The sequence below is a fragment of the Dendrobates tinctorius genome, unplaced genomic scaffold (genome assembly GCF_039654945.1).
Source record: "Dendrobates tinctorius isolate UK_male_01 unplaced genomic scaffold, ASM3965494v1 ptg000018l, whole genome shotgun sequence".
NCBI lineage: Eukaryota > Metazoa > Chordata > Amphibia > Anura > Dendrobatidae > Dendrobates > Dendrobates tinctorius.
The window spans coordinates 1,653,491-1,678,594 of NW_027361686.1; positions in this window are offsets into that span (position 1 = coordinate 1,653,491).

The window sequence follows — 25,104 nt, forward strand, 5'->3', positions numbered from 1 at the left end:
ACTTGGCGAATGTCTTGCCGATGAGATGACAGATCCGGAGAGAAAAAGAGAATATCGCCCAAATATACTACAACGCAGTAATACAGGAGGTCTCAAAAAATGTCATTAACAAACTCCTGAAATACAGCGGGTGCGTTGCAGAGGCCAAAGGTCGTGACCAATGTAATGAAACACTCCGGGATCGCCTTTGCTGGGGTCAAAGGTCACGCGCGTTAAGCATGATACTCAGGCGCACAGCCGGGGTCCGGGTATAACTGACACTGGGTCAGGTTTATTAAAGGTGACAGCAATGCATAAAGGAAAAAAAACATAAAGCAAATCCTTGCCTGTCCGGCAATAACTAAACAAAGTACAACCTAACTACCAACTGGCGGGCTTATCCCGTCCAGCCAAACCACAGTTGCAGTGGGCACTGCTTTCACTCACGAGTGTCTCTCACACAGACAAGCTCTCTGTGTTCCCAGGCTGAGACACTCACACAACCACCTGACATCCTTTTATATCCGCCCTCCCATTATTCATTAGTAACCAGTTGAGATACTGACCAGACTAGGCCACAAAGGAAAGGTATCTGGGTGAGATATACGTGCCCTCATCCACTATTCCCACATGATTCTCACACCAGGTACTCGTAATTTCCATCCCACGTATTAAACGCGGTCTTCCACTAGTCAACAGCGTGGATACGGATCAGGTTGTAGGCACCATGAAGGTCTTGTTTGATGAAAATCCGTGCTCCCCTCAAACGATCAAAAAGCTCCAGAATTGGTGGTAGAGGATACCTGTTCTTAACCGTGATGTTATTCAAGCCTCTATATCCAATACAGGGTCGAAGGAAGCCGTCCTTCTTTTTAACAAAGAAGAAACCCGCGTCTGCGGGAGAGGAGGACTTTCGAATAAAGCCCCTGGCCAGATTTTCTTGGATATAGTACGATATGGCCTGGGTCTCCACTGAAGAGAGCGGGTATATTCTGCCTCAAGGAGGGGTCGAACCAGGAATGAGTTCAATCGGGCAGTCATACGGCTGATGCGGATGACTCTCTGCCTCCTTCTTGTTGAAGACATCCGAGAAGGGCCAGTAGACAGCGGGTAATCCAATGGGAACAGAAGGAGGCAGTGACATCCCAAAGGGTCGAACTGGCAGCCGGCACCTCTCCTGGCATTACTGACCTCAGCGAAGTATGTTACCAGAGCGTCAATCATGGGTTGGCTCATGTGTCCTTATCCCGGGAAGACCAAGAAGAAGAGCGTGGGCCATGTCAGATACAAAATAGATGGCAATCCTCTCCCGATGCAGAACCCCAACTTGCAACTTCAGCTCCTTGGTAACCTTAGTGACCGCCTCAGGTAAAGGCCTTCCATCCACAGAAGCAATCCAACGAGGATTCTCCAGGGTCCTAATTGGGATCTGGTACTTCTCAACTTCTTCAAGCCTGAGAAAGTTCCCTGCCACGCCCAAATTCACGTAAACCACCTCAGAATAGTGTTTAGGACCTGAGAACCACTGAACAGTCAGGGTTCAAAGTAGATAGGAATCACATACACCTATGGAGGCCTCTCTTACCTGTCTTAGGTAGAGGAGTTTCCTGGCCGCACTGGGCAGGAACGAAGCAAGTGAGACCCATCTCCATATATAGTATAGACATAAGCCTTGCACGCGTCTCTCACGGCGGCATTGCTCCGCCATTTTAAGACAATCCACCTGCATAGATTCAGCAGCTGCTGCGGAAGAAGACCCCACAAAACCTGGGCTAAGATACCTGTGGATGGTTAGAGATGAAATAGTAGGTCTCCAATCTCGAGCAGCCTCAAGAGAACGTTCCTGAAACCGTAAATCAATACATGTAGCAAGAGAAATCAAATCCTCGAGAGAGGTTGGAGTATTTCGACCAGCGAGCTAGGAGTCCACCCCAACTTTGAAGCCATTGAAGCCAAAGTGCGAAAACGAATGGCGTATTGCCCAACAGTAAGTGAACCTTGGCGGAGATTAAAGAGGGACTCAGTGGTAGAGGCCAGGCGAGCCGGTTCATCAAACACTCTGTGGATGGTTTTCAAAAAAATTTGCAGCTGAGAGACTATGGGATCGTCTCGCTTCCACAATGGATTTACCCAAGCCAACATCTCACCCTCCAGATATGAAACCACAAACGCCACCTTAGCCCTATCACTTGTATTGCTGTGGCAACAACTCAAAATTCAGACGACACTGATTTAAACAATCCCTGCAAAGCTTGGGATCGCCATTAAACTGGGGCAGTTTACCAAGGCGAGGTGGGGGATGAGGAGTAGCGTCAGGGGTACGGGCAGATGCCTGCACCAAAGTCGAGGCGGCAGATTGAAGAGAGAGCAGACGGTCATCCATAGAGGCCGTATTACTCAATATGTGGGCCTGAGTGTTGCGCTGCTGAACAAGCTCCTGCTGGAGACTATCAAGCTAAATAGCATTCCCTGGGTCAGCGGCCTGTAAAGAGGACCATCGGAAATCCATGGACTTCATGAAGGACATAATGCGACCCTGATTCTCCCGAAAAATATCCACTCTTTTTGGGCAGCAGAGGCACCAGCGGGATCCATGACCTGATTATTCTGTTACAATTCTTGGAGTGGACCCTCTGGGCTGAGATACCAACCACCCTGAGTGAAGTGACATATTGGAACCACCCCCTATACAGGGATCATCAGGGTCAACACCAGTGGGGTAAAGTATTGCAACTGCTGATAAGTGTAGATTGACTGAGCACAGTAATAATATCAAACTGTGGAATGACTGTCTATACAATTTACACTAGTCTGTGGACTGACGGACCACAATGTTCATTATAAATTGTATACCGACTCATCCTAGCATTTACACTAGGTGATGACTAATTAAACACAGTATTTATACTGGACGGAGAACCAACTGATTACAATATTAACATTTCACTATGGAGTGACTGACAGCAACATTTACAATATACTGTGGACAGACTGACTACAGCTTTGACAATAAACTGTAGATAGATTGACCACATTCATTATCTCTGAGATAAGTAATTTTGGCCCGAGGGAGTTATACTTATTGGTGTGTATAGCATGTAGCAGGAAGATATTATCATACGTTTGTCTTTTTACAGGTTACTGCTCTAATTGACATAATGAAGGGTAAAAATTTTCTTTGTGGACTCCAGCAAGACAATTGGAATAATCACATAAAAAGTAATTAATTTTCAAATTATTACTGATAATTGTTGGTCTAGGCTTGAGTTCTAGATCTGCGGAGGTGTAATAACACCTTCCTGATACATGACAATATACTGTAGGTGCTATCTTAAATGTATATCTTCTATACACAACTCTTAGTATAACACCACTTTATCTCAGGTACAGAGATAGGGAACATTTTTTCTCATTATCAACTTTCTTCCAAATTGGGAATACCCTCTTATATTTCATAAAATACACTTGTTTCAGCGGTGAAACAATCCATACCTAGATTACACGAGACTGACCCCAGCATTCACACTAGACCGCAGCCTGACAGAACACAGCATTTACACTATGTGACCATAAACTGAGGAAAGTATTTATAAAAACTGTCGACTAACTGACCACAAAATTCACAGTAGACTGTGCACTAGTTGACCAAAGAATTTACACTAGGTGTGGACTGACTGAGCACAGTATTAATACCTGACTGGGGACTGACTGTCTATATAATTTAAACTAGTCTGTGGACTGACTGACCACAACATTCACAGTAGAATGTACACTAATTAACCATATAATATACACTAGGCGTGGACTGACTAAGCACAGTATTAATATCAGACTTAGGACTGACTTACCACAACATTTACAATAGATTGTGCACAACTGACCATAGCATTTACATTAAGTTTGGACCGACTGACCACAGTAATAATACCATACTGTGGACTGACTGTCTATATCATTTAAACTAGTCTGTGGACTGACTGACCACAACATTCACAGTAGCCTGTACACTAATTGACCATATAACATACACTAGGTGTGGACTGACCTAGCACACTATTTATACTAGTTTTGGGACTGACTTACCACAACATTTACAATACATTGTGCACAAACTGACCATAGCATGTACACTAAGTGTAGTCTGACTGAGCACAGTAGTAATATCAGACTGTGGAATGACTGTCTATACAATTTACACTATTATGTGGAGTGACAGACCATAATATTCACTATAAATTGTAGACCAGCTCATCCCAGCATTTACACTAGGTGTGGACTAATTAAACACAGTATTTATACTGGATGGAGGACCAACTGATTACAATATTTACTCTTCACTATGGACTGACAAAAACATTTAAGAGTATACTGTGGACTGACTGACTACAGCTTTGACAATAAACTGTGAATAGATTGACCACATGTATTATCTCTGAGATAAGTAATTTTGGCTCTAATGAGTTATACTTATTGGTTTGTATAGCATGTAGCAGGAACATATTATCATACGTTTGTCATTTTACAGGTTACTGCTCCCATTGACATATTGAAGTGTAAAATTTTTCTTTGTGGACTACAACAAGACAATTGGAAGAAATACATAAAAGGTAATTAATATTAAAATTAATTACTGATAATCTAGGCTTTATTTCTAGATCTGCGGAGGTGTAATAACACCTTCCTGATACATGTCAATATACTGTATGTGTTATTTTAAATGTATTTCTTCTATACACAACTCTTAGTATAACACCACCTTATCTCAGGTACAGAGTTAGGGAACATTTTTTCTCATTATCATCTCTCTTCAAAATTGGGAATACCCTCTTATATTTCACAAAATACACTTGTTTCAGCGGTGAAACAATTAATACCATAATTACACAAGACGCAGTGGGAACACGCTGGATACAGTAAAGCATGCACTGGGAAGCAAATAGCGAAACAGGAGAACACAGAGCGTGCACTGGGAAGCAAGTAGAGAAACAGGAGAATACAGAGCGTGCACTGGGAAGCACGCTGAGATGCAGAGAGTGCAGAGCGCGCACTAGGAAGCACGCTGAAATACAGGAGAATACAGAGTGTGCAATGGGAAGCATTCTGATATACAGAGTGCAGAGCGTGCACTAGGAAGCACGCTGACATACAGAGAGTGCAGAGCGTGCACTGTGGAGCACACTGAGATTCAGATAGTGCAGAGCTTGCACTGGGGAGCACGTTGAGATACAGAGATTGCATAGTGCACACTGAGACGCACGCTGTAGGACCTGAGCAAATAAAAGCACCCGCACTGAGACCTGCAGAGATGCGGAAGTAGTAATCAGTGGCTTCCTCTAGCAGATAGCATCCTGAAATACCTTTTGCTGTGGCCAAGAATGAGGTACTTCTGGGTCAGGCAGCATAATGATCGGAGGAAGTGAGCAGCCGTGACCAAAGCAGCCGGGTGCGTGTTCCTGGTGGATGGGATCCCTGACGTGCCCGCCAAGCCGGAAGTTGAGGAGAGACAGAAGCAATCCAACGAGGATTCTCCAGGGTACTAACTGGGATCTGGTACTTCTCAACTTCTTCAAGCCTGAGAAAGTTCCCTGCCACGCCCGAATCCACATAAACCACCTCAGAATAGCGTTTAGGACCTGAGAACCACTGAATAGTCAGGGTTAAAGTTAGATAGGAATCACATACACCTATGGAGGCCTCTTATACCTGTCTTAGGTAGAGGAGTTTCCTGGCCGCACTGGGCAGGAAAAAAGCAAGTGAGAACCATCTCCACAGTATAGACATAAGCCTTGCATGCGTCTCTCATGACGGCATTGCTCCGCCATTTTAAGACGATCCACCTGCATAGATTCAGCTCCTGCTGCGGAAGAAGACACCGCAGAACCTGGGCTAAGATGCCTGTGGATGGTTAGAGATGAGATAGTAGGTCTCCAATCTCGAGCAGCCTCAAGAGAATGCTCCTGAAATCGTAAATCAATATGTGTACCAAAAGAAATCAAATCCTCGAGAAAGGATGGAGTATTTCGACCAGCGAGCCAGGAGTCCACCCCAACTTTGAAGCCAGAGTGCCAAAATGAATGGCGTATTGCCCAACAGTAAATAAACCTTGGTGGAGATTAAAGAGGGACTCAGTGGTAGAGGCCAGGCGACCCGGTTTATCAAACACTCTGTGGAAGGTTTCCAAAAAAATTTGCAGCTGAGAGACTATGGGATCACCTCGCTCCCACAAGGGATTTACCCAAGCCAACGCCTCACCCTCCAGATGTGAAACCACAAATGCCACCTTAGCCCAATCAGTGGGGTATTGCTGTGGCAACAACTCAAAAATGCAGATGACACTTATTTAAAAAATCCCTGTAAAGCTTGGGATCGCCATTAAACTGGGGCGGTTTACTAAGGCGAGGTGGGGGATGAGGAGTAGAGCCAGGGGTACGGGCCGACGCCTGCACCAAAGTTGAGGCGGCAGATTAAAGAGAGAGCGGATGGTCATCCACAGAGGCCATATTACTCAATATGTTGGTTTGAGTGTTGCGCTGCTGAACAAGTTCCTGCTGGAGACTAGCAAGCAGTATAGCATTCCCTGGGTCAGCGGCCTGTAAAGCGGACCATCGGAAATCCATGGACTTCATGAAGGACATAATGCGACCTGGATTCTCCTGCGAAAATATCCACTCTTTTTGGGCAGCAGAGGCACCAGCGGGATCCATGACTTGCTTATTCTGTTACGACTTTTGGAGTGGACCCTCTGGGCTGGGATACCAACCCACCCTGAGTGAACTGACCTATTGGAACCACCCCCTATACAGGGATCATCAGGGTCAGCACCAGTGGGGTAAAATATTGCAACTGCTGGTAAGTGTAGACTGACTGAGCACAGTAATAATATCAAACTGTGGAATGACTGTCTATACAATTTACACTATTCTGTGGACTGACGGACCACAATGTTCATGATAAATTGTATACCGGCTCATCCTAGCATTTACACTAGGTGATGACTAGAGTTGAGCGATACCGTCCGATACTTCAAAGTATCGTATCGGATGGTATCGGCCGATCTTTAAAAAAAGTATCGGTATCGCCGATTCCGATACCGGAAGTCCCATTCAAGTCTATGGGACTTCCGGTATCGGAATAAGAAAAACCCTTTCCTGCCCTTGTACAGCCTCTCTGGGGTCTGTACGGGCCTTTCGGGGGGCTGTGCCGGCCTGCCAGGGGGTCTGTGCAGGCTCCGGGGGTCTGTGCCGGCCTGCCGGGGGGCTGTGCCGGCCTGCCGGGGGGCTGTGCAGGCTCCGGGGGGCTGTGCCGGCCTGCCGGGGGGCTGTGCCGGCCTGCCGGGGGGCTGTGCAGGCTCCGGGGGGCTGTGCCGGCCTGCCGGGGGGCTGTGCCGGCCTGCCGGGGGGCTGTGCAGGCTCCGGGGGGCTGTGCCGGCCTGCCGGGGGGCTGTGCCGGCCTGCCGGGGGGCTGTGCAGGCTTCGGGGGTCTGTGCAGGCATCGTCCGATGGGACTACAAGTCCCATCGGGCGATGCCTGCTACCATGACAGTGATTGACACATTAGCCAATGATGGGACAGTAGTAGTCCCATCATCCGGCTAATGTGTTAAATGTAAAAAAAAAAAAAAAAAAATTACATGCTACATACATACAACATGCATACTACATACATGCTACATTCATACTACATACATGCTACATTCATACTACATAAATACTACATGCAACATACATACTACATATATACTACATACATACTACATATATACTACATGCATGCTACATACATACTACATGCTACATACATACCACATACATACTACATACATACTACATACATACTACATGCATGCTACATACATACTACATGCTACATATATACTACATGCATGCTACATACATACTACATACATACTACATGCTACATACATACCACATATATACTACATACATACTACATACAATACATTCATACAATACATACATAGATATACAGTACATATAACATAGAGTAACATACTTACCAATACTTGTCACATTGTTCCCCGAAGCCATTGTCTTTTCCGGAATAAATATTAACATAACAAACCACAAAAATACTCACCCACGATCCGAAGCAGTCCACGAGTGTGTCCCACGACGATCTTGGGTAGAGAACGGCAGCATCAGATGATGCTGCCGTTCTCTACGGGCTGCAGGAATCCAATGACGGAAGGTAGGTATCCTTCCGCACTGTATTCCTCCGCCACTTAAAAAAAAAAAAGTCCCTAGTCTCACTTTATGCCATTGCTGCGTGGGATTTCCCACGCAGCAATGGCATAAAGTGAGACTAGGGACTTTTTTTTTTTTAAGTGGCGGAGGAATACAGTGCGGAAGGATACCTACCTTCCGTCATTGGATTCCTGCAGCCCGTAGAGAACGGCAGCATCATCTGATGCTGCCGTTCTCTACCCAAGATCGTCGTGGGACACACTCGTGGACTGCTTCGGATCGTGGGTGAGTATTTTTGTGGTTTGTTATGTTAATATTTATTCCGGAAAAGACAATGGCTTCGGGGAACAATGTGACAAGTATTGGTAAGTATGTTACTCTATGTTATATGTACTGTATGTCTATGTATGTATTGTATGAATGTATTGTATGTATGTAGTATATATGTGGTATGTATGTAGCATGTAGTATGTATGTAGTATGTATGTAGCATGCATGTAGCATGCAGTATGTATGTAGCATGCATGTAGTATATATGTAGTATGTATGTAGCATGCATGTAGTATATATGTAGTATGTATGTAGCATGCATGTAGTATATATGTACTATGTATGTAGCATGTATGTAGTATGTATGTGGTATGTATGTAGCATGTAGTATGTATGTAGCATGCATGTAGTATATATGTAGTATGTATGTAGCATGTAGTATGTATGTAGTATGTATGTAGTATGTATGTGGTATGTATGTAGCATGTAGTATGTATGTAGCATGCATGTAGTATGTATGTAGCATGCATGTAGTATGTATGTAGTATGTATGTAGCATGCATGTAGTATGTATGTAGTATGTATGTAGTATGTAGCATGTAGTATGTATGTAGTATGTATGTGGTATGTATGTAGCATGTAGTATGTATGTAGCATGTATGTAGCATGCATGTAGTATGTATGTAGCATGTATGTAGTATGTATGTAGTATATATGTAGTATGTATGTAGCATGTAGTATGTATGTAGCATGCATGTAGTATGTATGTAGTATGTATGTAGTATGTATGTAGTATGTAGCATGTATGTAGCATGTAGTATGTATGTAGCATGCATGTAGTATATATGTAGTATGTATGTAGTATGTATGTGGTATGTATGTAGCATGTAGTATGTATGTAGCATGTATGTAGCATGCATGTAGTATGTATGTAGCATGCATGTAGTATGTATGTAGCATGTATGTAGTATGTATGTAGTATATATGTAGTATGTATGTAGCATGTAGTATGTATGTAGCATGCATGTAGTATGTATGTAGTATTTTTTTTTTTTTTTTTTTTAACATTTAACACATTAGCCGGATGATGGGACTACTACTGTCCCATCATTGGCTAATGTGTCAATCACTGTCATGGTAGCAGGCATCGCCCGATGGGACTTGTAGTCCCATCGGACGATGCTTGCACAGACCCCCGGACATCGGCACAGCCCCCCGGCAGGCCGGTACAGACCCCCACAGGGTGCACAGCCCCCCGGCAGGCCGGCACAGCCCCCCGGCAGGCCGGTACAGACCCCCACAGGGTGCACAGACCACCGGCAGGCCGGCACAGCCCCCCGGCAGGCCGGTACAGACCCCCACAGGGTGCACAGACCACCGGCAGGCCGGCACAGCCCCCCGGCAGGCCGGTACAGACCCCGGGCAGTCCACACAGCCCCCCGGCAGGCCGGCACAGCCCCCCGGCAGGCCGGCAGAGACCCCCGGAAGGCCCGAAATGACGGCGCATCATGATGCGCACACACCGCGCATCATGATGACGTCAGTCTGTCAATCAACTTTGAACTTCCGATTCCGATGCCGAATTCCGATATTGAAAAAATATCGGAAGTCGATATCGGAATTCCGATACAGCAAGTATCGGCCGATACCCGATACTTGCGGTATCGGAATGCTCAACACTAGTGATGACTAATTAAACACAGTATTTATACTGGACGGAGGACCAACTGATTACAATATTAACATTTCACTATGGAGTGACTGACAGCAACATTTACAATATACTGTGGACAGACTGACTACAGCTTTGACAATAAACTGTGGATAGATTGACCACATTCATTATCTCTGAGATAAGTAATTTTGGCCCTAGGGAGTTATACTTATTGGTGTGTATAGCATGTAGCAGGAACATATTATCATATGTTTGTCTTTTTACAGGTTATTGCTCTAATTGACATAATGAAGGGTAAAATTTTTCTTTGTGGACTCCAGCAAGACAATTGGAAGAATCACATAAAAGGTAATTAATTTTCAAATTATTACTGATAATTGTTGGCCTAGGCTTGAGTTCTAGATCTGCAGAGGTGTAATATCACCTTCCTGATACATGACAATATACTGTAGGTGCTATCTTAAATGTATATCTTCTATACACAACTCTTAGTATAACACCACTTTATCTCAGGTACAGAGATAGGGAACATTTTTTCTCATTGTCAACTTTCTTCCAAATTTGGAATACCCTCTTATATTTCATAAAATACACTTGTTTCAGCGGTGAAACAATCAATACCTTGATTACACGAGACTGACCGCAGCATTCAGACTAGACCGCAGCCTGACAGATCACAGCATTTACACAATGTGACCATAAACTGAGGAAATTATTTATAAAAACTGTCGACTGACTGACCACAACATTCCCAGTAGACTGTGCACTAATTGATCAAAGAATTTACACTAGGTGTGGACTGACTGAGCACAGTATTAATACCTGACTGTGGACTGACTGGCTATATAATTTAAACTAGTCTTTGGACTGACTGACCACAACATTCACAGTAGACTGTACACTAATTAACCATAAAATATACACTAGGTGTGGACTGACTGAGCACAGTATTAATACCAGATTTAGGACTGACTTGCCACAACATTTACAATAGATTGTGCACCGACTGACCATAGCATTTACATTAAGTTTGGACCGACTGACCACAGTAATAATACCAGACTGTGGACTGACTGTCTATATCATTTAAACTAGTCTGTGGACTGACTGACCACAACATTCACAGCAGACTGTACACTAATTGACCATATAACATGCAATAGGTGTGGACTGACCTAGCACAGTATTTATACTAGTTTTGGGACTGACTTACCACAACATTTACAATAGATTGTGCACCGACTGACCATAGCATGTACACTAAGTGTAGTCTGACTGAGCACAGTAATAATATCAGACTGTGGAATGACTGTCTATACAATTTACACTATTATGTGGCATGACAGACCACAATATTCACTATAAATTGTAGACCAGCTCATCCCACGATTTACACTAGGTGTGGACTAATTAAACACATTATTTATACTGGACGGAGGACCAACTGATTAAAATATTTACTCTTCACTATGGACTGACAAAAACATTTAAGAGAATACTGTGGACTGACTGACTACAGCTTTGACAATAAACTGTGGATCGATTGACCACATGTATTATCTCTGAGATAAGTAATTTTGGCTCTAGTGAGTTATACTTATTGGTGTGTATAGCATGAAGCAGGAACATATTATCATACATTTGTCTTTTTACAGGTTACTGCTCCAATTGACACAATGAAGCGTAACATTTTTCTTTGTGGACTACAATAAGACAATTGGAAGAAATACATAAAAGGTAATTAATTTTCAAATAAATTACTGATAATCATTGATCTATGCTTTATTTCTAGATCTGCGGAGGTTTAATAACACCTTCCTGATACATGACAATATACTGTATTTGTTATTTGAAATGTATATCTTCTATACACAACTCTTAGTATAACACCACCTTATCTAATCTACAGAGTTAGGGAACATTTTTTCTCATTATCATCTGTCTTCAAAATTGGGAATACCCTCTTATATTTCACAAAATACACTTGTTTCAGCGGTGAAACAATTAATACCATGATTACACGAGACGCAATGGGAATACGCTGGATACAGTAAAGCACAGAGCATGCACTGGGAAGCAAGTAGAGAAATATGAGAATACAGAGCGTGCACTGGGAAGCACGCTGAGATGTAGAGAGTGCAGAGCGCGCACTGGGAAGCACGCTGAAATACAGGAGAATACAGAGCGTGCAATGGTAAACACGCTGAGATACAGAGTGCAGAGCTCGCACTAGGAAGCACGCTGAGATACAGAAAGTGCATAGCGCGCACTGAGACGCACGCTGTAGGACCTGAGCATATAAAAGCACCCGCACTGAGACCTGCACAGAAGCAGAAGTTGTAATCAGTGGCTTCCTCTAACAGATAGCATCCTGAAATACCTGTTGCTGTGGCCAAGAATGAGGTACTTCCGGGTCAGGCAGCATATTGATCGAAGGAAGTGCGCCGCCACGGCCTAAGCAGCCGGGTGCGTGTTCCCGGTGAATGGGATCCCTGACATGCCCACCAAGCCGGAAGTTGAGGAGAGGCCTCCGGAAGAGCCCGGTCAGCTTCACGCCGAGTGAGGTAAGTATCCTGATGCTGGGGGGCGTGCGGCGTTGTAACAGTACCTCCCCCTTTACTTCCCCTCCTTTTGAGGCTAGAAAGAACCTCTCTAAGATACGAGGTGCAGTGATGTTCTCCCAATGTTCCCACGACCTCTCCTCAGGACCAAACCCTATCCAATCGATCAAAAAGAAGGTTTTCCCTCTCACCTTTTTCTTGGCAAGTATATCCCTCACCTCAAAAATGTCCTCATGGCTAACAGGATTAGGAGTGTGACAGATAAAGGAATAATAGCGATTAAACTCCACGGGTTTGAGGAGGGAGACATGGAAGGTGTTGGAAATACGGAGCGAGGCAGGCAACGTCAATTTGTAGGCCACGTCACTGATTCGTCCCAATATCTCAAAGGGACCGATGTATCGAGGACTCAACTTGTAGGAAGGACTTTTAAGCCTGATAAACTTGGAAGATAGCCATACTTTGTCACCATGAAGGTACGGAGGTGAGTCCAAACATCTTTTGTCAGCATGTCTCTTCATCCTGTCACCAGCTTTGACAAGTGCTTCTTTGGTCTCCTCCCAAATTTTAGAGAACACCACGTACAAGAAGTCAGCTGTTGGAACACCCGAGACTGGTGGAACCGGCAGGGGAATATTAGCATTTTGTCCCGAGACAATGAAAAAAGGAGACTTGTTGAAGGAGTCACTAGGATAATTGTTATAGGCATAATTCGGCCCAAGGAAGAAGACAGACCCAATTATCTTGGTGAGCATTTGAAAAATGGCGAAGGTACGATGTCAAGATCTGGTTGGTATGTTCCACCTGACCTTTGGTCTGGGGGTGATAGTCCAAAGAAAAATCCAATGTCACGTTCATAAGCTTACAGAGAGATCACCAAAACCGAAAATTAAACTGAACTCCTCTGTCAGAAACAATGCGTTACGGGAATTCATGAATGCTGAAGTTATGAGCAATAAGAGTCTTTTCCAATTCAGAGGCAGAGGGCAAACCCGGCAGAAGGATAAAGAGAGCCATCTTAGAGAACCGATCCACGACCACCAAGATTACCGAACAACCACATGATCGAGGGAGATTTGTGATGAAATCCATGGCGATATGTTGCCATGGGGCTGAATGTACCGGGAGAGGCTTCAGAGTACCAGAGTGAAGTTGCCTCGGAATCTTGTTCTTGTCGCATGAGGGACATGAAGATATAAACTCCTCGATGTCTTGGTGTAAAGAGGACCACCAATAGTGGCGAGATATGAGAGAGTTAGTCTTCTTTATCTCCGCATGACCGGCAATCTTGGATGAATGGCCCCAAAGCAGCACTTTCTGTTATTCTCGGCGACAAACAACCTAGAAGAGTCAAAGTTATAGTCCTGGAGGGATCGATGATGTGAGAAGGATCCTCCTCTGCATCAGCTGGCTGGAAAGACCTAGACAAAGCATCGACCTTGACGTTAAAATGGCCTGATCAGAACTGAAATTCAAAATCGAAGCGGGCAAAGAAAATGGACCATCTGGCTTGCCGGGGGTTAAGTCTTTGAGCCGACCAGATGTAGGACAGATTCTTGCGGTCGGAGAAAATTTGCGAAAGGATGGGCTGCCTCCTCAAGAAGGTACCACCATTCCTCAAGAGTCAGTTTGATGGCCAACAACTCTCTGTCTCTGATGGAATAATTGCGCTCAGCAGAAGAAAACGCCTTGTAGAAAATACCGCAGGTGACTAAGCGGCCGGAAGGGCATCTTTGGAGAAGCACTGCTCCAGCTCCCGTGGAGGAGGCATCCACCTTGAGCATGAACGACTTGTTAGTCTCATGACGATAAAGCACAGGAGCGGCTGCAGAGGCTTGCTTTAGAGACAAAAAGGCTTATTTAGCCTCCAGAGACCACATGTGGGAGTTGGCTCCCTTATGGACAAGAGCCGAGATAGGCTTAGATAGCGAGGAAAAATGTGGGATGAACTGCCTGTAATAGTTCACAAATCCAAGAAACTGTTGGATGGCTTTTACCCCGAGAGGCAGTGGCCATTTGATTATGGCTGATACTTTTTCCGAATCCATGTTCAGGCAGGATTCCGAGATAATGTGTCCCAAAAATGGTAACGGGGTTTGCTCAAAGACACACTTCTCGAACTTGACATAGAGACGGTTCTCTCTTAAACGTAACAGCACTTGGCGAACGTTTTGCCGATGAGATGACAGATCCAGAGAGAAAAAGAGAATATCGTCCAAATATACTGCAACGCAGTAATACAGGAGGTCTCGAAAAATGTCATTAACAAACTCCTGAAATACAGCGGGTGCATTGCAGAGGCCAAAGGTCATTACCAGGTACTCGTAATTTCCATCCCGCATATTAAACGCGGTTTTCCACTCGCCACCAGCGTGGATACGGATCAGGTTGTAGGCACCATGAAGGTCTAGTTTGATGAAAATCTGTGCTCCCCTCAAACGATCAAAAAGCTCCAGAATTGGTTGTACAGGATACCTGTTCTTGACCGTGATGTTATTCAAGCCAGCTCTATAGTCAATACAGGGTCGAAGGAAGCCATCCTTCTTTTTAACAAAGAAGAAACCCGCGTCTGCGGGAGAGGAGGAATCACATACACCTATGGAGGCCTCTCTTACCTGTCTTATGTAGAGGAGTTTCCTGGCCGCACTGGGCAGGAACGAAGCAAGTGAGAACCATGTCCACAGTATAAACATAAGCCTTGCACGCGTTTCTCACGACGGCATTGCTCCGACATTTTAAGATGATCCACCTGCATAGATTCAGCAGCTGCTGCCGAAGAAGACACCGCAGAACCTGGGCTAGATGCCTGTGGATGGTTAGAGATTAGATAGTAGGTCTCTAATCTCAAGCAGCCTCAAGAGAACGCTCCTGAAATCATAAATCAATACGTGTAATAAGAGAAATCAAATCCTCGGGAGAAGTTGGAGTATTTCGACCAGGGAGCAAGGAGTCCACCCCAACTTTGAAGCCAGAGTGCGAAAACGAATGGCGTATTGCCCAACAGTAAGTGAACCTTGGCGGTGATTAAAGAGGGACTCAATGGTAGAGGCCAGGCAACCCGGTTCATCAAACACTCTGTGGAAGGTTTCCAAAAAAATTTGCAGCTGAGAGACTATGGGATCGTCTAGCTCCCAAAATGGGATTTACCCAAGCCAACGCCTCACCCTCCAGATGTGAAACCACAAACACCACCTTAGCCCGATCAGTGGGGTATTGCTGTGGCAACAACTCAAAATGCAGACGACACTGATTTAAAAAATCCCTGCAAAGCTTGGGATCGCCATTACACTGGGGCAGTTTAACAAGGCGAGGAGGGGGATGAGGAGTAGAGTCAGGGGTACAGGCCAACGCCTGCACCAAAGTCGAGGCGGCAGATTGAAGAGAGAGCAGACGGTCATCCACAGAGGCCACATTACTCAATATGTGGGCCTGCGTGTTGCGCTGCTGAACAAGCTCCTGCTGGAAACTAGCAAGCTGAATAGCATTCTCTGGGTCAGCGACCTGTAAAGCGGACCATCGGAAATCCATGGACTTCATGAAGGACATAATGCGACCCTGATTCTCCCGCAAAAATATCCACTCTTTTTGGGCAGCAGAGGCACCAGCGAGATCCATGACCTGATTATTCTGTTACGACTCTTGGAGTGGACCCTCTGGGCTGAGATACCAACCCACCCTGAGTGAACTGACCTATTGGAACCACCCCCTATACAGGGATCATCAGGGTCAGCACCAGTGGGGTAAAGTATTGCAACTGCTGGTAAGTGTAGACTGACTAAGCACAGTAATAATATCAAACTGTGGAATGACTGTCTATACAATTTACACTAGTCTGTGGACTGATGGACCACAATGTTCATTATAAATTGTATACCGGGTCATCCTAGCATTTACACTAGGTGATGACTAATTAAACACAGTATTTATACTGGACGGAGGACCAACTGATTACAATATTAACATTTCACTATGGAGTGACTGAAAGCAACATTTAATATATAAGGAGGCTAAAGGAAATAAGAAAGCGCAATAGGGTCTTATCCGGGTGGTGTTTTGAAGGAATATAAAGAAATTCACTCACCTTTTCCAGGGGACATAAGAGCACATAAACCGACTGTCAGCTTGCTGCACGCCCGAAGGTCCACTCGTGACCGCCAATGTGAATCCTTGTGGATAAGATATTTTTCGGACTTACTGTGCGCTTGCTTCCTCATGTCATGCCCTGAGGAAGAAGTGATAGACACTTCGAAACGCGTTGGAAATTAAACAGTTAAAACCTTTCATGGTGTACCATTGAACTTTGTCAGGCAGCGCACAGTAAGTCCGAAAAATATCTTATGAAAGCAACATTTACAATATACTGTGGACAGACTGACTACAGCTTTGACAATAAACTGTGGATAGATTGACCACATTCATTATCTCTGAAATAAGTAATTTTGGCCCTAGGGAGTTATACTTATTGGTGTGTATAGCATGTAGTAGGAACATATTATCATAGGTTTGTCTTTTTACAGGTTACTGCTCTAATTGACATAATGAAGGGTAAAATTTTTCTTTGTGAACTCCAGCAAGACAATTGGCAGAATCATATAAAAGGTAATTAATTTTCAAATTATTACTGATAATTGTTGGTCTAGGCTTGAGTTCTAGATCTGCGGAGGTGTAATAGCACCTTCCTGATACATGACAATATACTGTAGATGCTATCTTAAATGTATATCTTCTATGCACAACTCTTAGAATAACACCACTTTATCTCAGGTACAGAGATCGGGAACATTTTTTCTCATTTTCAACTTTCTTCCAAATTGGGAATACCCTCTTATATTTCATAAAATACACTTGTTTCAGCGGTGAAACAATCAATACCTTGATTACACGTGACTGACCCCAGCATTCACACTAGACCGCAGCGTGACAGAACACAGCATTTACACTATGTGACCATAAACTGAGGAAAGTATTTATAAAAACTGTCAACTGACAGACCACAGCATTCACAGAAGACTGTGCACTAATTGACCAAAGAATTTACACTAGGTGTTGTGTTATGAATGAGTCACCGTAGGAGGCAAAAACAGAAATGCTAGCTAAGTCCAGAAAACCAGAGAAGTTGGCAGCTATCAGATTGTAGACCCCTGAACCTATCAACAACAACTAGCAGTAGCCGTGGGGGGTTCCTACGATGACCTAGACCCCTCGATCACAGCCGGAGGACTAAATAGGCTAACGACAGAAAGGGAAATCTAAACTGCCCCAGAGCAGACCCCAAAGCAATAGGCAACCCCCAACATATAATGACGGTGAAGCAAGAAGAAAAAACACTAACACAGATAGAAAGATAGGCTGAGCAAATGATGGGGCCCAAGCTAACCAAATAGGACAGGATAGGAAAGCTGCTGTCTGCAATCCACGAAAAACCCTATCAAAATAAGAGCCAACAGACTGACAGGGAAAAAGGCCCTGAAGACGCTAGGCTTCAAAAAGACTATGTCAGTCAGTACTCAGGTATTTTCTGAAGACAGAGCAAACCGACAAAAAAGGAATTCAGCTCACCCCAGCAGGGAATGGAAGAATCCAGAAAAGCATGGCAAACTAAAACCAAGACAAAAATGCAAAAAGGCAAAGCAGAAAACTTAGCTTTTGAGGAGCAGGAATCAGACTGGTCTCCTAGAATTCCACAGAGAAATCACCAGCAAAGGCAGAAGGGCGTCGGCTGCCTTATATCCAGTCAGAGATCCCCGTCGCCCAGTCATCCTCTCCCAGCTCAGGTGCTTGGTAATCAGCCTCACTACCTTCCTTCACCAGAAGAGGGAGTTCATCAGACCTCAATGGTGAAGGGGAATATGAACTCATAACAGTACCTCCCCCTTGAGGAGGGGTCACCGAACCCTCATCCACGCCACCAGGGTGACCAGGGTGAGCCCGATGAAAGGTACGCACCAATCTTTTGGCATGAATATCAGAGGCAGAGACCCAGGAATTATCCTCCTGACCATAACCCTTCCACTTAACCAAATACTGGTGTCTCCGTCTAGCCAGACGGGAATCCAGTATCTTCTCTACCTCATATTCCATGTTACCTTCAACCAATACAGGGTCCGGAGGTGCCACCCCAGGAACTACTGGTTCAACAAGCCTCTTCAACAAGGACTTATGAAACACATTATGGATTTTAAATGTGAAAGGAAGAGCCAACCGAAAAGAGACCAGATTAATGATCTCCAAAATCTTGTAAGGCCCAATAAATCTAGGCTTAAACTTAGGAGAAGCCACCTTCATAGCGATATTTTTTGCTGATAACCAAACCATATCACCCACCTTAAACTGGGGACCAATGGTCCTATGTCGGTTGTAAAACCGCTGGGCCTTTTCCTGGGAGAGAGATAACTTATCCACCACTTGGTCCCAGATCTGGTGCATTCTCTCCACCACAGTGTCAACACCTGGGCAGGCAGAAGGCTCCACCTGCCCTGAAGAAAATCGAGGATGAAACCCAAAGTTACAAAAAAAAGGTGACATCAAAGTGGCAGAACTAGCTCTATTATTTAAAGCAAATTCGGCCAAGGGCAAAAATGAAACCCAATCATCCTGATCAGCGGAAATAAAACATCTCAAATATGACTCCAAGGTCTGGTTTGTTCTCTCCGTCTGCCCATTGGTCTGAGGGTGAAACGCAGAGGAGAAGGACAACTGAATTCCCAGCTTGGAACAGAACGTCCTCCAAAATCTAGACACAAACTGAACTCCTCTGTCAGATACAATGTTCTCAAGAATCCCGTGCAAACGAACCACCTGTTGCAAAAACAGGGGCACCAACTCAGAAGAAGATGGCAACTTAGGGAGTGGTACAAGATGAACCATCTTAGAGAACCTATCACAAATCACCCAAATAACAGTCATTCTCTGAGAGACAGGCATATCAGAGATGAAATCCATTGAAATATGGGTCCATGGCCTCCTGGGGACCGGCAAAGGCATCAACAAGCCACTAGAGCGAGAACAAGGTTTAGACTGGGAGCAAGTCCCACAGGACTGCACAAAATTCCTGACATCACGAGACAAGGCGGGCAACCAAAAAGACTGACTCACCAGATCTCTAGTACCAAAAATACCTGGATGACCAGCCAATGCAGAGCAATGAACTTCAGACATCACTCTCTTCTTCCACTGGTCAGGAACATACAACTTTCCACTGGGACAACGCTCAGGTTTGTCCTCCTGGAACTCTTCCAGAGCACGTCTCAAATCGGGCGAGATGGCAGAAAGAACTACCCCTTCGCCTAAGATGGTAGCAGGCTTGGTCACCACAGGAGAATCAGCAAAGAAGCTCCTAGAAAGAGCGTCAGCCTTGACATTCTTAGTGCCAGGAAGAAAAGAGACCACAAAATCAAAACGTGTAAAAAACAAGGCCCATCTAGCCTGTCTAGGGTTCAAGCGTTTGGCCGACTCCAGGTAAATCAAATTCTTGTGGTCAGTGAGGACCACGACTTGATGTTTAGCTCCCTCCAACCAATGTCTCCACTCCTCAAATGCCCATTTCATGGCCAACAGTTCCCTATTCCCCACATCATAGTTACGTTCAGATGGGGAGAACTTTCGGGAAAAGAAAGCACAGGGATTCATTTTAGATGTTACAGGATCCTTTTGGGACAAAACAGCTCCTGCACCAATCTCAGAAGCGTCCACCTCTACCTGGAACGGGAGTGAGACATCAGGTTGCCGCAAAACCGGGGCAGAAGTGAATCTTCGCTTCAGCTTCTGAAAGGAAGAAACAGCCTCCGGAGACCAATTCAACACATCAGCACCCTTCTTAGTCAGATCAGTCAATGGCTTGGCAATACTAGAAAATTTTGCTATAAATTTCCGATAAAAATTAGCAAAACCCAAAAACTTCTGAAGGGCCTTCAAAGAAGTGGGCTGAACCCAATCATAAATGGCCTGTACCTTGGCTGGATCCATTTCAATAGTTGACTGAGACAAAATAAATCCCAAAAATGATATCCTCTGTACCCCAAAAAGGCATTTCGATCCTTTGACATACAGGGAATTCTCCCTCAAGATACGGAACACCGTCCGAACATGTTCCACATGAGAATCCCAATCCTTGGAGAAGATCAAAATATCATCCAGATAGATAATCAAAAATTTATCCACAAAGTCTCGGAAAATGTCGTTCATTAAGCACTGGAAGACAGAAGGGGCATTAGTGAGCCCAAAAGGCATCACCAGGTACTCAAAATGTCCCTCTGGAGTATTAAACGCCGTCTTCCATTCATCCCCATGCTTAATGCGGATAAGATTATTCGCCCCCCTGAGGTCAAGCTTGGTAAACCAGCAAGCAACTTTAACTCTGGAGAATAGATCCGAAATCAGGGATAGGCGTCCGCAGAGGTGTCATAGGAAATCCACAACGCTTAGCAAAATCCAAGTCCATTAGGTTCAGGGTTGCTCCCGAATCCACAAAAGCCTTGGCGGAAAATGTGGAAAGGGAGCAGATCAGAGTAATTGCCAGAAGAAACTTAGGTTGAACACCACCCACAGAAAACGTGTGTGCAAAACGTTTCTCTCATTTAGGACAGACAGAAATAATATGCGAGGCATCTCCACAAAAAAACACAGCTTATTACGCTTTCTGAACTCCTGACGTTGCTCCCTGGACAAAACTTTATCACATTGCATAGGTTCAGACACTTGTTCAACAGGTGGCAACACCTCTCGTGTAGTCCTGCGTTCACGTAAACGCCAATCAACCTGAATGGCTAATGACATAGAATCGTCAAGACCAGAGGGAACAGGAAATCCCACCATAGTATCTTTTACGGCTTCTGACAAACCCTTCCGAAAGAGAGCTGCCAAGGCATTATCATTCCAGGCAGTAAGGACCGCCCACTTTTGGAATTTTTGACAGTACAATTCTGCAGAATCTCGACCCTGGCTCAATGCCAACAGGGTCTTTTCAGCCTGATCAATAGCATTAGGTTCGCCATACAACAACCACAAGGCTTGAAAAAATGCGTTCACATTAGTCAGAATAGGATCATCTGGTTTCAAAGAAAACGCCCAATCCTGGGGATCGCCACGCAGCAAAGAGATGACAATTTTAACCTGCTGCGCGGAGCTCCCTGACGAGTTAGGCTTTAAGGCAAAAAATAATTTACAATTATTTTTGAAATTCCAAAATTTAGACCGATCCCCAAAAAACACATCAGGAGTAGGGATCTTTGGTTCAGCAGCATGTGAATGAGCAAGGTAGGCGGAAATTCCCCGCACTTCCGCAGCGAGCTGCTACACACGATCAGACAATTGCTTTATCTCCATTGAGAGAGAAAAAATTCCCCCTATGGCATCAGAGATATAGAGGAAAAAATATACACACTTTTTTTTTTTCTTTTTTCAATTCTTTCCTGCTATTGAGTACCCTAGGATCTGAGGTATGGCTGGTGATTCTGTTATGAATGAGTCACCGTAGGAGGCAAAAACAGAAATGCTAGCTAAGTCCAGAAAACCAAAGAAGTTGGCAGCTATCGGATTGCAGACCCCTGAACCTATCAACAACAACTAGCAGTAGCCGTGGGGGGTTCTTACGATGCCCTAGACCCCTCGATCACAGCCGGAGAACTGCCTAGCCTAAAGACAGAAAGGGAAATCTAAACTGCCCCAGAGCAGACCCCAAAGCAATAGGCAGCCCCCAACAAATAATGACGGTGAAGCAAGAAGAAAAAACACTAACACAGATAGAAAGATAGGCTGAGCGATTGATGGGGCCCAAGCTAACCAAATAGGACAGGATAGGAAAGCTGCTGTCTGCAATCCACGAAAAACCCTATCAAAATAAGAGCCATCAGACTGACAGGGAAAAAGACCCTGAAGACGCTAGGCTTCAAAAAGACTATGTCAGTACTCAGGTATTTTCTGAAGACAGAGCAAACCAAAAAAAAATGAATTCAGCTCACCCCAGCAGGGAATAGCAGAACCCAGAAAAGCATGGCAAACTAAAACCAAGACAAAAATGCAAAAAGGCAAAGCAGAAAACTTAGCTTTTGAGGAGCAGGAATCAGACTGGTCTCCTAGAATTCCACAGAGAAATCACCAGCGAGGCAGAAGGGCGTCGGCTGCCTTATATCCAGTCAGAGATCCCCGTCGCCCAGTCATCCTCTCCCAGCTCAGGTGCTTGGTAATCAGTCTCACTACCTTCCTTCACCAGAAGAGGGAGTTCATCAGACCTCAATGGTGAAGGGGAAAATGAACTCATAACAGTGTGGACTGACTGAGCACAGTATTAATACCTGACTGTGGACTGACTGTCTATATTATTTAAACTAGTCTCTTGACTGACTGACCACAACATTCACAGTAGACTGTACATTAATTAACCATATATTATACACTAGGTGTGGACTGACTGAGCACAGTATTACTACCAGACTTAGGACTGACTTACCACAACATTTACAATAGATTGTGCACCGACTGACCATAGCATTTACATTAAGTTTGGACCGACTGACCACAGTAATAATACCAGACTGTGGACTGACTGTCTATATCATTTAAACTAGTCTGTGGACTGACTGACCACAACATTCACAGTAGACTGTTCACTAATTGACCATATAACATACACTAGCTGTGGACTGACCTAGCACAATATTTATACTAGTTTTGGGACTGACTTACCACAACATTTACAATACATTGTGCACCAACTGACCATAGCATTTACACTAAGTGTAGTCTGACTGAGCACACTAATAATATCAGACTGTGGAATGACTGTCTATACAATTTACACTATTATGTGGCGTGACAGACCACAATATTCACTATAAATTGTAGACCAGCTCATCCCAGCATTTACACTAGGTGTGGACTAATTAAACACAGTATTTATACTGGACGGAGGACCAACTGATTACAGTATTTACTCTTCACTATGGACTGACAAAAACATTTAAGAGTATACTGTGGACTGACTGACTACAGCTTTGACAATAAACTGTGGTTCGATTGACCACATGTATTATCTCTGAGATAAGTAATTTTGGCTCTAGTGAGTTATACTTATTGGTGTGTATAGCATGTAGCAGGAACATATTATCATACGTTTGTCTTTTTACAGGTTACTGCTCCCACTGACATAATGAAGCGTAAAATTTTTCTTTGTGGACTACAACAAGACAATTGGAAGAAACACATAAAAGGTAATTAATTTTCAAATTAATTACTGTAAATCATTGATCTAGGCTTTATTTCTAGATCATCGGAGGTGTAATAACACCTTCCTGATACATGACAATATACTGTATGTGTTATTTTAAATGTATATCTTCTATACGCAACTCTTAGTATAACACCACCTTATCTCAGGTACAGAGTAGAGGGAACATTTTTTCTCATTATCATCTGTCTTCGAAATTGGGAATACCCTCTTATATTTCACAAAATACACTTGTTTCAGCGGTGAAACAATTAATACCATGATTACACGAGATGCAATGGGAACACGCTGGATACAGTAAAGCGCAGAGCATGCACTGGGAAGCAAGTAGAGAAACAGGAGAATACAGAGCGTGCACTGGGAAGCAAGTAGAGAAACAGGAGAATACAGAGCGTGCACTGGGAAGCAAGTAGAGAAACAGGAGAATACGGAGCGTGCACTGTGAAGCACGCTGAGATGCAGAGAGTGCAGAGCGCGCACTAGGAAGCACGCTGAAATACAGGAGAATACAGAGCGTGCAATGGGAAGCACGCTGAGATACAGAGAGTGCAGAGCGCGCACTAGGAAGCACGTTGAGATACAGAGAGTGCATAGCGCGCACTGAGACGCACGCTGTAGGACCTTAGCATATAAAAGCACCCACACTGAGACCTGCACAGATGCGGAAGTAGTAATCAGTGGCTTCCTCTAGCAGATAGCATCCTGAAATACCTGTTGCTGTGGCCAAGAATGAGGTACTTCCGGGTCTGGCAGCATAATGATCGGAGGAAGTGCGCCGCCGCGGCCTAAGCAGCCGGGTGCGTGTTCCTGGTGGATGGGATCCCTGACGTGCCCGCCAAGCCGGAAGTTGAGGAGAGACCTCCGGAAGAGCCCGGTCAGCGGGACGCCGAGTGAGGTAGGTTTCCTGCTGCTGGGGGGCGTGCGGCATTGTAACAGTACCTCCCCTTTACATCACCTCCTTTTGAGGCTAGAAAGAAACCTCTCTAAGATATGAGGTGCAGTGATGTTCTCCCAAGGTTCCCACGACCTCTCCTCAGGACCAAACCCTATGCAATCGATCAAAAAGAACGTTTTCTCTCTCACCTTTTCATGGAGAGTATATCCCTCACCTCAAAAATGTCCTCATGGCTAACAGGGTTAGGAGTGTGACAGATAGAGAAATAATAGCGATTAAACAAAACGGGTTTGAGG